The sequence below is a fragment of the Lathyrus oleraceus genome, chromosome 4 (assembly GCF_024323335.1).
Source record: "Lathyrus oleraceus cultivar Zhongwan6 chromosome 4, CAAS_Psat_ZW6_1.0, whole genome shotgun sequence".
Classification (NCBI taxonomy): Eukaryota; Viridiplantae; Streptophyta; class Magnoliopsida; order Fabales; family Fabaceae; genus Lathyrus; species Lathyrus oleraceus.
In genome coordinates, this window is record NC_066582.1 from 325,401,913 (window position 1) to 325,414,014 (window position 12,102).

A 12,102-nucleotide genomic window follows, 5' to 3' on the forward strand; every position below is an offset into this window, starting at 1 on the left:
TACTGCTGTTAAGAAACCTCTTTCGATGACTAGCCTGTACCTTGATCCTATTAATGTCGAGCCAAATGTTGATGTTTTTGCAAAAAGTTCTGTTGTTCCGGAAGTTATAGGAAATATTGAAACCTATGAAAAATACTAATAAACCTAGATGTGTTACCACTCTGAGTAAATCTAGTATGATTGTTGTTGAAAGATAAAATGTTGATAAATATATTTGTATATTGATTTCTCAAGTGTTGGGTATTGAACCTAAACCTTGTATTGTGCCGGATGTATCCACATCCTTGGCCCAAAATGATAACCCTACTGAAACCCCTCTTGATAATTCTGATGGAAATGCTTCTACTCAGTCCCCTAAAAAATAAGAAGAAAAAGATGATTTTGATGACATGTATGGTGATTTGTCGGACAAAGAAGAAAACTCTGGTAATAAGAAGGATAAATCTAGAGACATTGTGAATGTAGAAGATATGGACTCTGGTGATGATCCCATTGGTAAGAGATTGGCTCTAGGAATAACTAAAAGGTTAAAGAGCGAGAAAGGGAAATCCGTTGAGTCCTCTAGCAAGCCCTCCAAATCTCTCAAGAGAAGTACTAGTGTTGGCCCTACAAAAGGGTGAAGCAAGGTTATTACTCTTGTCACCAAGAAGAGATCACTAAAAAGGAAGGAAGTCCCATCGGGTTCTAGTGAGTCTGAATGTGATGTCGAACATGATGTTCAAGACATTGTTTCTACTACAAGAAAGAAAGCTTCTAGGAAGAAGATTCCAGCAAACATTCCCAAAGTCCCAATTGACAACATCTCATTTCATTCTACGGAGAATGTAGAAAAGTGGAAATTCGTTTACCAAAGAAGGCTGGCTTTGGAAAGAGAACTTGGCAAAGATGCTTTTGAGTGAAAAGAAGTGATGGGTCTGATTTAAGAAGCTAGATTAATGAAAAGTGTGACTGGCTTTGGCAAGTGTTATGAAATGCTTGTTAAATAATTCATTATGAATATCTCTAAGGAGTGTGATAGCAAGAGGAGTAAGAAGTTTAGAAAAGTGTATGCAAGAGGAAGATGTGTGGAATTCTGTCATGAAATCGTTAACAGATTTTTGGGCAGTAGTGAAGAAGAGCAAGTTGAAGTGGAAGTTTCTGACAATGTCATTTACATAGAAATTACAGCAAAGCAAGTAAAGGAATTTCCTAGAAAATGGAAGTTGTCAACAAGATGTTTGAGTGTGAAGTATGCAGTACTTCACAGAATTGGAGCTTCTAACTAGGTGCCAACTAATCATACTTCCAACATTTCAATAGGATTCTGTTAGTTTATTTTTATTGTAGGGACCAAAACAAATTTTGACTTTAGATCCTATATCTTTGAACAAACAATGAATCATGCTGCCTTCTTTGCTGTAAAGATGCCTATAGACTTTCCCTCATTAATTTGTGGTATTATACTGAGTCAACACCCAAATAGTCTGCTTAGTTCTAATGGTGCCTGCAAAAGAGATCCCCCCTGTCATCACATTATAGGCTTTTCATTGGGAAACATGTTCCAGATATTGTCATGACATCTGGCCAGAAACCTACCAGGTCTACTACTAGAACATAAATCCTTGCTGAACTAAAAGACACCTACAAAACCTTGGATTAAACTATCAAAGTTTGTACTAAGAGGAAGAGCATGCTTGAGATCCTGATAAAGGCTTTGTCTGAAGAAGAAGGAAATATGAAAGGTGATGATGCAGGTAAAGAAGATGCTAATGAAGAAGGTACTGATGCGATTGATGATGAAGAGGCAACCAGTAGTGATGAAGATTGAAGTGTTATGTTTCTTCTGTGTTTCATTTTATGCTTCTGGCTGTTTTCCTTTTTATTGTGAGCTATGCCCTGAATATTTATGCACTATTAGTGTTTTTGGTATGTAACTTAACTGATTGTTTGCACTGCTAATTCTAAGTTTGATTGTGTTTGTCAATCTTTTGGCTTAAAAGGGGGAGTAGTTCTTGTGGTCTATTTGTGGTTTTTCTTGATAGCCTTGCTATGACTCTTGCCCCTTGAGGGGGAGTACTTATGGAGGGGGAGTAGCTCGTGCCCCTGATCTGCTACTCAGGAGGAGCACATGCTTTCTAGCTTATGGTGATGTATGAGTTGTTAGTTTTTAATGAAGTCACATCAAATGTCTTGACATCCTGAGAGAATTTATTTTTCTCTTAAGCAGGTTCTTAGTCTGAGAGGTTAATTCTCTCTATTGTGAGGCTAAGTTTTTGCTTTTGCTGCGCTTGCCTCTGTGGTTTTTGTTTTGGAGAAGATCATGTTTTCCTATGCTTGTGTGTTGTTTATATTGTATCTTAGTGCCTTTTTCTTTACCCTCTTTATAGTTGGGCTATGCAAAGGTTTTTTTAGCCAAAACTTGCCAAAAGGGGGAGATTGTTAAGTCTGGTGTGTAGTGATTGACTGCATTTTGGAAAAATATGTATTCTAGCAAGATGTTGGACAAGATTGACGGTGTGAAAAATACAAGAAAGGGGGGGGGGGGGGGGGGGTTGAATTGGGTTTTACAAGCAACAAGATTTTTCCAAAACAAAAACACCACTAACAAGTTAATTACTAAGAGATAAAAACACAATGATTTTTATCCTGGTTCGCTTGAACTCAAAGCTAATCCAGTCCATCCGTCAAGGTGATTTTGCCTTATACACAAGGACTTAATCCACTATAATCAACAAATTACAATAAACACAAAGAATAACCTTCTTTGTCTTCTCAAGGATCCAACTAAACCTTAGTCTCCTTAAGGACTCACAAAGAACAACTTTCTTTGTCTTCTCAAGGATAACCTCCTTAAGGACTCAAACAAAATGGTTTGAAGAATATTTAGTGTGTTACAAGATGCTTCTACGCAAGCATATTTTACACAAATGAATAACAAAAACTTAAAGAAAATTGTATACAAAGAATGATAGATTTTCACAAAGAAATATAGCTTGTCAAAATACTTATGCAGATCAACGTTTTCTTCAAGTCTCCAATGCATGCTTATATAGTGTAAGCATGTGATCGTTGGAGGGAAAAATGAGGAAAGCTCATTAAAGCGACTGTCCACTGTTGGATGGGAAAGGAATGATACCATGTACTATCCTTTCACCCATAAATCCAGTGACATGTGTGATGTATAAGACTATCCTTGCCCATGAAATCAGTTAGTGGAAAGGTTGTTCGATTTTTACTAGTATTATTTGATCACATTCCCATTTTGATATTGTCTTCAAATTTATTGGATTATGATGAAAGATGATTGAAGCATGTAGTGAAGAAGTAGAGAGTTGGATTCAGAAACTTCAGAACCTTGGGTCAGAACCTTGAACGTGTCAGTAGTCTGGCTTGAGGTCTTTAGTATCTTCAGAATCTTCAGAGTCTTCAGAACCCTCAGTCAGAACCTTGATAACTTTAATCGCATGTCTTGAGATCTTTAGAATCTTCAGCTTCAAAACACAACTTCAGAAGCTTGCCATAACATTGCAGCAGCAACATAGTGTCTCCTCAAAAGTTTCTGATGGGTGAAAGAACACAGAAGCAGAGAGAACATTGCAACAATAATATTGATGTCTTTCAGAACTTCTAATGGTAGGCACATAAGCGATTTTGGAACAAAGAGTTCAGAAACTGATGATGTTGCACATCATATAATCAAAATCAGAACTAGTTGTTAAAGTTATACAATAACAAACTATTAGGGTACCAAAGTTATTCTCATACAAAAATATAATGTTGTTATCATCAAATGTTTCTGGCAACAGAAGTACATGACAACCCTTATTTTATAATTTACATGCTTCATATGTTTCTAGCATCAACTTACATTAACAGTTATTGTTTCCTACTTCATGCATAAATACATGTTTTAATTTCAGAAAGCATATTTTCTCTCTGTGAACACTCCGACAACAACTCTTCAAGAATGGTCTTTGTTGTGTAAGGCCTATCGATGATGTGTCGTTCAAGAAGGTCGTGATAGTGGAGGCGACCGTCACGGTCATGCCAAGTTACTTTACTCAGTAATGGTGATGTATATCTCGCCTGAGTGATTCTCTATAGTTTCACCCATAATAACTCTATGATGCCTTTGTCGGCGTGCTGCATGCTTCATGCCATAAGAATCTCAAATGATAAAGGCTCAGTCTTTAGCCGTCATGTCAAAACACACAAATATGAAACCATATAAGAAAGGTAGGTTACCTATTATTCCCAAACTCCTCCTCCGATTTCAACGCATTTTCTATTCCCATAATACATAGATCTATATCCCTAACGTGTCATAATTAATCATTATTATCTTTTAAGCGGTGTTGATTCAACGAGCACTACTTTGATCATGTTTAGTAACCGTCGCGAAGAATGAGTCTTCCGTTTGAAATGAATTACATGAATCAATGTTTGTGTAAGTACTATTTTATTAATGTTTTCTAATGCCTTTAACTCGAAGGGTGCGTAACCGTTTTTTTTATTGTTTGTTGCAAGGCGAGCTTATGTTCCTTCAACGTCCATTATAACTTTATCCCCTAAGATTGAGTTGGATATATGTTGTCAAACTACTTATCAAAGACCTGCATTTTTGTTATGAGTAGAGTAAACTCCGAGAAAGTCGCCTCATGATGGAAAAACAACAAAATGGAGAAACGAACAATGTCTAACAATTGATAATAGTACCTTTGTGGTGCGAAGACATCACCAAGAATCATTCGGAATGACGTCGTCACTAAACCAGGTTCAAAAGTATCTCTCTTTTGTTTTTTCATTCATGGTTCAAAACATGGGGGGGGGGGGGAAGAAATCAAAGCGAAAATAATAGAGAGTTTAGACAAAATTATGAAAGAGACCATCCATGTTGTGTCTAGAATTCCCTATTTCTCTATTTTTGATGTTTGATGCTTTACATGAATAGTATAATCACTATACTCTCACAATAAATTAACAAAATCACTATAACCAATCCCTTCTGAAATAACTCACTAATCACTACTCAAAGCTTCCTATCCCTAGTCCACTAGCATAAGCAGGATTAGGCGATGTAACATGGTGTTAATTCACTAACCACTTCTCGGGGTTTCCTATTCCTAGTTAACCAACGTAAGCATGGCAACTACCATAGGTCCAACACATAGACTACTGGTCATTAATCCATATGTACCCAAAATCAGATTAAGTGAGTATCTCACATAAAAAATATTACGAATGAGAAATAATTGAAAAGGATTATAGATTAAAACATTCATGTAAAGTTAAATCAATATATTTCCCAATAACATTGAAATAGGTTCGTCATAACACAACCTAACCTAAAGGAGTTTAACTACTCATAATTCAAAATACAATACCAAAAACAATTGAAGAGAATAACATATAAGATCCCTTGAAGAATTGGCCTTCAATGGCTCCAAATGCTCTCAAAAACCACTTATGATGCTGCAAAATTGTAATCTTTAAGCCAGATTTCGTAACCCTTGTGAAAGTGCAGAAAATCCCCTTTAATAGCTTTCAGAATAGACCAAAACACATCAAAAAATCCCAGAAAAGAGCCATTACGCGCGTGGTGACCAACATCGCGCGCACGATGCAACCTTTATATCTCTATCGTGCGTGATACTGCACATGATTATTCTAGTGGCTGCACACTTTTGCTCCCCCTTTTCACCTAAATATTCACTAAGTACAATTTCTTCATACTTAGTTATTTTTCCTCATTCTTTGGTCTTTCTTCTTCATTTTTGCTCCTCTTTGACTTGTTTTGATCTATTTCTTTGGCCGACTTTATGCAATGACAATTTGTCATCACGACTCCAAACTTGAACTATTGCTTGTCCTTAAGTAATTCGCCTGCAAATGCATATTTCAACAAAAAACAAGTCGCACAACAACAATTGAACATCACCAAATACATTTTTTCTTTACCTGACCATCGTTCTAACTTCCACTTCTATCCGACAAATTCAGAAAATGTCCTAAAACTTTGACTAGTACTCAACTTGTCTCTTATCTCACTTTGACTCACTCAATGGATAGGGTCATCTCTCAATCAACATGCAAAATCGTATATGCTTAGCTTGAACATGTTCTAATATAACACATCAAAAAATCAAAACACACACATTTGAGGACTTTTTAGGTTGTAACTTGGCTTATGTTTGGGAAAATAAGTTTAACCTTTGGAGTTAGGTGTCTAGTTCTCCTTCTATCATCATACCCCTTTGTTCCTTATTGATGGTACTAGAGACTTTTTTAATTATGGTCCTTATTATGCTTAACATTCTTTATCTTTCTCTTTTTTTGAAGAAGTGTATTTTTCCACTTCTTATTTTCTCATAATTTTGAATTTTGACCAATTTTCTCATAATTTTGAATTGTGACCAATTTTCTCTAGTACCCCAACCCCGAACTTAAAATTTGATCACTTCCAAGAGTAACCCCAAACTTAATCTTTTCCATACATTTTAAGAATTACAATTCTACCTAACTCTAAAGATAGGGTGTAAAGATAAGATCTTTAAAATCATACGACTAAAAATTAAGGCTAAGTCACCGAAATAAAGGCTAAGCTTAAAGTGGCTAGCAACAGATATACCTATTACTATATGGTGGTTTAAAAAAGCTCAAAGTTATAAACAAACATCCGCCTCAGTGTGTGTTTATCGACCAAGACAAATTTAATCGGAAATAGTTCAAACCAGATAAGACAATAATGCATGGATACACTCAATAAGAAAGAATAATTATCAATGGAATATTTGACTCAAACCTTACTAGTTGAGGTATCTCAAGGTTAAGGTTGAGTACAAGTCCTTTGATTCTTTTCTCATCCTTTGCCTTCAAGTTGTAAGTTACTTTTCTCAAAGGAATTTGCATTTAAATACCAATCCACTTCATTCAAATATCAAATTCCATTACATTAATCATAAAAATGTCCATACATGAATAAAATACAAAAAATGAAGTGTTGACCAAATGTTGACTTTGGTCAACAGTTTACATTTGGTTAACTTTGACCAAAGTCAACCCAATTCCAAAAATCCCAAATCCCAAATCCCGATCCTAACCCTAATCTTCAAGTTCCATCATGATTCATTGGATTTCCTCTTTCATATCATGCTTCATAATCCAAAATTGAGTGTCATGTAACCTTGGTTGTTCAACCATCATGCCATAAGCCTCCATGGAACCATAACATACATATGCTGCAAAAGAAAACCATGAAGTAACACACGACATGAATCAAGTCAGAATTAAAACATAAGCAAAGTCAGACATGCATAGGTTAACCAAGACCACATGAATCACTATATACATGAGCAATATGATACATGTTCTACATCAACCAAAGTCAGAACTGTGCTATGATGCACAAGCCATGAAGTATTGCTAACAAAGTGAAACCAAATGCACAATTCTGCAGAATACAATGCCTACTACAAAACACAAACCAACTATGCCACATGACCGACTATAAACCAGGAAGCAATGGACCTACTGCTGCAACCATCCTGCAGAATGCGTAATGTAGAACCAAACCTGACCCATTCTGAATCCCATCAAACACAAGCCAACTCTACAAACCTTGATAATGCAATGAATAATTAACAAGTAAAACCAGATGTAGCCTTACCAATTCATCATCATCAAGCACCAAAACCTGTTGCAATACCAAACATGTCATGAGCCAAACTTGCATCATAGACCTGCAATGTTGCAGCAAATCATAATCATGAACTTGCAACAAGCCTAACAATGCAGTGCAGGCATATCAAGTAGCAATACATAATCTGCAACAAACCTGCTGCAAGGCCAGATCTATCAAGTACCATCCCTCTAACTTGCCATGACACTTAGCACCCTGCACACTTGCATCTTGCCATGACACTTAGCACCCTGCACACTTGCATCGAACAAACCATCAAAAGTGCCATCACCATGGCAACATAGACCAAGCAATTACCAAGACTTGCATCACAATAAAATTAAGCCAAAACCCTGCATCAAACCTGCAATCTGGGCATAACATATCAGACTTGCAAAAACAACATATCCAAGCTACAATTCCAATGCATCAGTAGCATCATAAACTAACTAACATAACCTTTAGCATCACAATATCAAATCAACTAACTAACTATCTTAACCTAACATAATCCTTAAACTAACTTAACCTACTCAATACTAACTTCACTAATTAAATAATGCCAGCCGGACTGCATGGGGATCGACAAGGACCAAAAGTTAGTTATAACAACCATGCATCGATTCCACAAATACCAACGGAATTCTAACATAATTTTCACAATCCCTATGCATCAAAACCACCCATAAATATTCCTCAATATCCAATTATTGGCTCCCTATTCATTGATCATAAAAAACCTCCAATCATCTTATCAATCCTCCCAAATTAGATTTACCTTGACTCTAGAAAATTATCAACATTCACCTTCAATCGTCATCAATCTTCAACCATTTGCATCATCTTCACCACTCACCTGCAGCACTCAACAAAATCTCGTCTTGATCAACATCCTAACCGTCATCATCAGAACCATAATTTTCAACATTCGAATTCAACAATCGCCCACAAGAAAAGAAGAAGGAGAAGAAAGATTCCAAATTAAAGAACAAAGAAGGAAAGTCAGAATCATCACTTGGAAGTAGAAATCCATCTGAGTTCATCATCTTCACCTTCGAGATCTCTGACAAGGTAACCTTCAAGGTCTTCTTTTCTTCAAATTCCAGTTCCTGACATGTGAGGATTAGGGAGGAGATTCAAAGCCCGAATCCGAGGGGATTTGAATCTATGCATTTAGGGTTTGATTTTTAGGGTTCTTAAACTCTTCACTGCGATTATTGAGATAGGGTTAGAATCAAGGAAGTTTGGTTGCGGATTTTAGATGAGGAGGTTGAGACGGTTTGGTTGGTATGTTCGATTCTTATTTCTGGTGGCCATCGCCACATAGGCGATTTCATGCGCGGTGGCCCATGGTGGTGGTGACCTGAAGCTTTGACATGAGTTCAGAGATGTCTGGTGCATTTTATTTTAGGTTTTAAATTCAATCTCAGCTTCCAATCCCAATTTACGACGTGGCACATTGACTTGCTGACTCCATTGACTCACATGTCCATTGATCCTTGCCTTGACTCTGAATGGGCTTATGTTGTGTTGGGCCCAAGATTTAGTTTGCACACCATCATCCCATGGCTACATTCATCCCCCTGCCCATGCGCCTATTTTACTTTCTGCACCCTTTCCATACTGTATACCCCTAGGCCTAATCTCTTTTGTTTATTGTTTTTTGATATTTTCATGAAATTTTATGCTTGTTTTTGATGATGATTTCAATTATTGATTGCCATGGGTAGAAAATGATTAAACATAGTCTTTGATTTAATTTGTTCATGTAGAAATTTTCATGTTAATTAACTTAGATTAGAACTTTGATGTGTTTAGGATTAATTCATTTGTTAATTACCATATTAAAAAAATACCTTAGAAAATAATTGATTAACATGTAAATTTTGATTTAGCAAACCATTTTAATTCTTGACCTTTTAATTCTTAGGTAGATGAATTGATTTAATTCCATACTATTCACTTCAATTCTTGACTTTTAATGCCATGTTCATGTATGGTTTGATTTTAATTCCATTTTAATTGATTGATTTCTTTTGATTGTGGTTATTTGATCCAAATTGAAAATGGTATTTCAATTTGATATAATGTGTTAACATGTCCATTATTTTCACTATGATCACTATATCTACATCATTACATCATTTTACCATAGCATTTCATGATTCACTTGTGTTAGCATTTTAATTCCATTTCGTCCATATGTTTAACTAACATTCATTTATGTTTGTATCCACATGTAGGTTTGAGCTTCAAGTACTATCCAAGTTATCCATTTCCTTTAACCCATTCAATTAACTTGCATTGTGTGGAGTACCATGCCACTTGTATGTTTTAGGCATGATACATTGTTTGTATTTGTCTAATTCACTTCCATTTCCCATTTATGTTGTAATGCTTCCATCCCTCCATAGTGGGTCATATGTCCCCCCACCCCATGAAGATGTAATAGTTTAGGTTTATTTCCTTTATTAGTTAATTATGCATGCTAATTAAAAAGATAAAAACAAACGATAAAATAAAGCATTTCAAAAGAAACAAAAGGTACTTGATCCAACGTCAAGTTGTTTTCCAAATAAAACTCACACCATTGCAAAACGAGTACTTGATCCAACGTCAAGTATCTCCCACTCGTTCTATGATCCATATCTTCTCAATTCTCTCCTAAACCTCATTATACCTTCTCTACCTCCATTCTTCATACACTTGATCTAAAGTCAAATGCCTTTTCAAAAACAATTTCATAACAATTTGGAATGAAAAAATGGGGTGTACGTGCTTGTACACAACATATAAGTACTTAGGTTGTCAGTCGTACCTAGATTGAGGACCTACCATTTGACTTCCCCCTTTAAAACATCTAATGATTCAAACAAGCTAGATCTAGATGTTGTGAGGGAAAAAAGGATAGTTAGGATACCAGTGTCCTGTCGACTCCTAAGTATTTTGATTGTTTACCGTACTTAGTCAAGGGTTAGATACTTGTCGGCCTCTATGTTCCAATGATTAGACTTGCCAAACATTTTTCACAATTCAAATCTCTTATGGATGAAAAAGAGTGGTTAGGATAACATTGTCCTCTAAACTCTCGAGTTTTTGGACTGTTGACTGTATCTAGCCAAAGTCTGATGCTTGTCTCCGTACTAAAATCAACCCCAACAAATCAAATCATATTTTGCCTCAGTGCACTCTTCAAACCTTTCAAAAAGGAAGTGTTACTTCCATTCTACTGTGAACTATTCTTAAGCCTCCATGTGTGAGCAAGTAATGTTTAATTGCTAGAGTGTGATCCAAGCACATCCACTTTATCGCAAACAAGCAATTACTTCCTGCTCCCATGTTCGAGAATACAAGCAAGTGAACAATAGCACACAAATGTCAATACTATTAAGTAAAAACAACCAAAAACATACTCCATTTGTAAATGGTACTATGGAGCTTTGACTACCTCATTGCACATATGGAGATACGTAGGCACAAGGGCTCAAATCCTTGGCGAACACACTAAACTAAAACTTATTATTTCCCCCATCTTATTCTTATTTATCTCATTCACCGATAGCAAGCAACATCCATATAAATAACACCCATACACATTGATACAAGCAAGCGGTTCTCGTGGAGTACCATGGATGTGAGAGGTGCTAATACCTTCCCCTTGCATAACCGACTTCCGAATCCGCTCTTGGTTGCGAGACCATTCTCATTTGGGGTTTTATCACTATTTTCCCTTTCCTTTGGAATAAATAAAATCCGGTGGCGACTCTGTATTTTTCATGGTGCGACATCCATTATTGATTCACTTTAAATCTTCTCATATCACCATGATCTTGAATTTCAATAACACCGATCGTGTCTCGAAAAATACGATCCTTCCCGATGGTCGCGGGAAAAATGATTCAAATAGAGTTGCGATCGAACTTTATTTATTCCAATTAAGGAAAGGGAAATATCGATAAATCCTTTGGGAAAAGAAAATGGTCGTCACAATCAAATTCAGGTTTAGGAGTCTATTACACAAGGGGAAGGTATTAACATCCATCATATCTATTGTATTCAACGGGAACCTTTTAGTCTAATTTGCGATTTGAATGTTATATAAATGTTATTTATTTTCTTCGAGTGATTAAAAGATTGAAAAGATAAATGAAAGGAAACCTCAAATGGGGGAAAACTGGAGGCTTTTTATTAGTGTGCTCGCCAAGATCTTGCAATCTCGTGCCTACGTATCCTTATAGTGCAATAAGAAAATCAGAGCATTTGTAGTTCTGGGAACTATGATTTGTTGGTGTTTTTTAATGAACAACTGTTTATATAGCGTTCTAAAGGATAAACATTGGCCTATCTATTCTCGGTGGAGGCTTAAGCACTAGTTTGGTTATGCGTGTTAGAAAGGATTAAACAGTGTTCTTTCTGAAAATAGTTTTGATCACCCAGGGGTGACA

The 12,102-nt window shown here is 36.1% G+C and overlaps 1 long non-coding RNA gene across 1 annotated transcript; it reads right to left on the bottom strand.

Moving 5' to 3' along the window:
- Positions 1-6,904: 6,904 nt before the first annotated feature.
- LOC127075329 (uncharacterized) lies at positions 6,905-9,075 on the bottom strand. The gene is made up of 3 exons (XR_007786383.1): positions 7,814-9,075; positions 7,646-7,718; positions 6,905-7,217 (listed from the first exon to the last, which is right to left on the bottom strand). It is a non-coding gene; the product is annotated as an uncharacterized LOC127075329 (long non-coding RNA).
- Between the last annotated feature and the right edge of the window lie 3,027 nt (positions 9,076-12,102).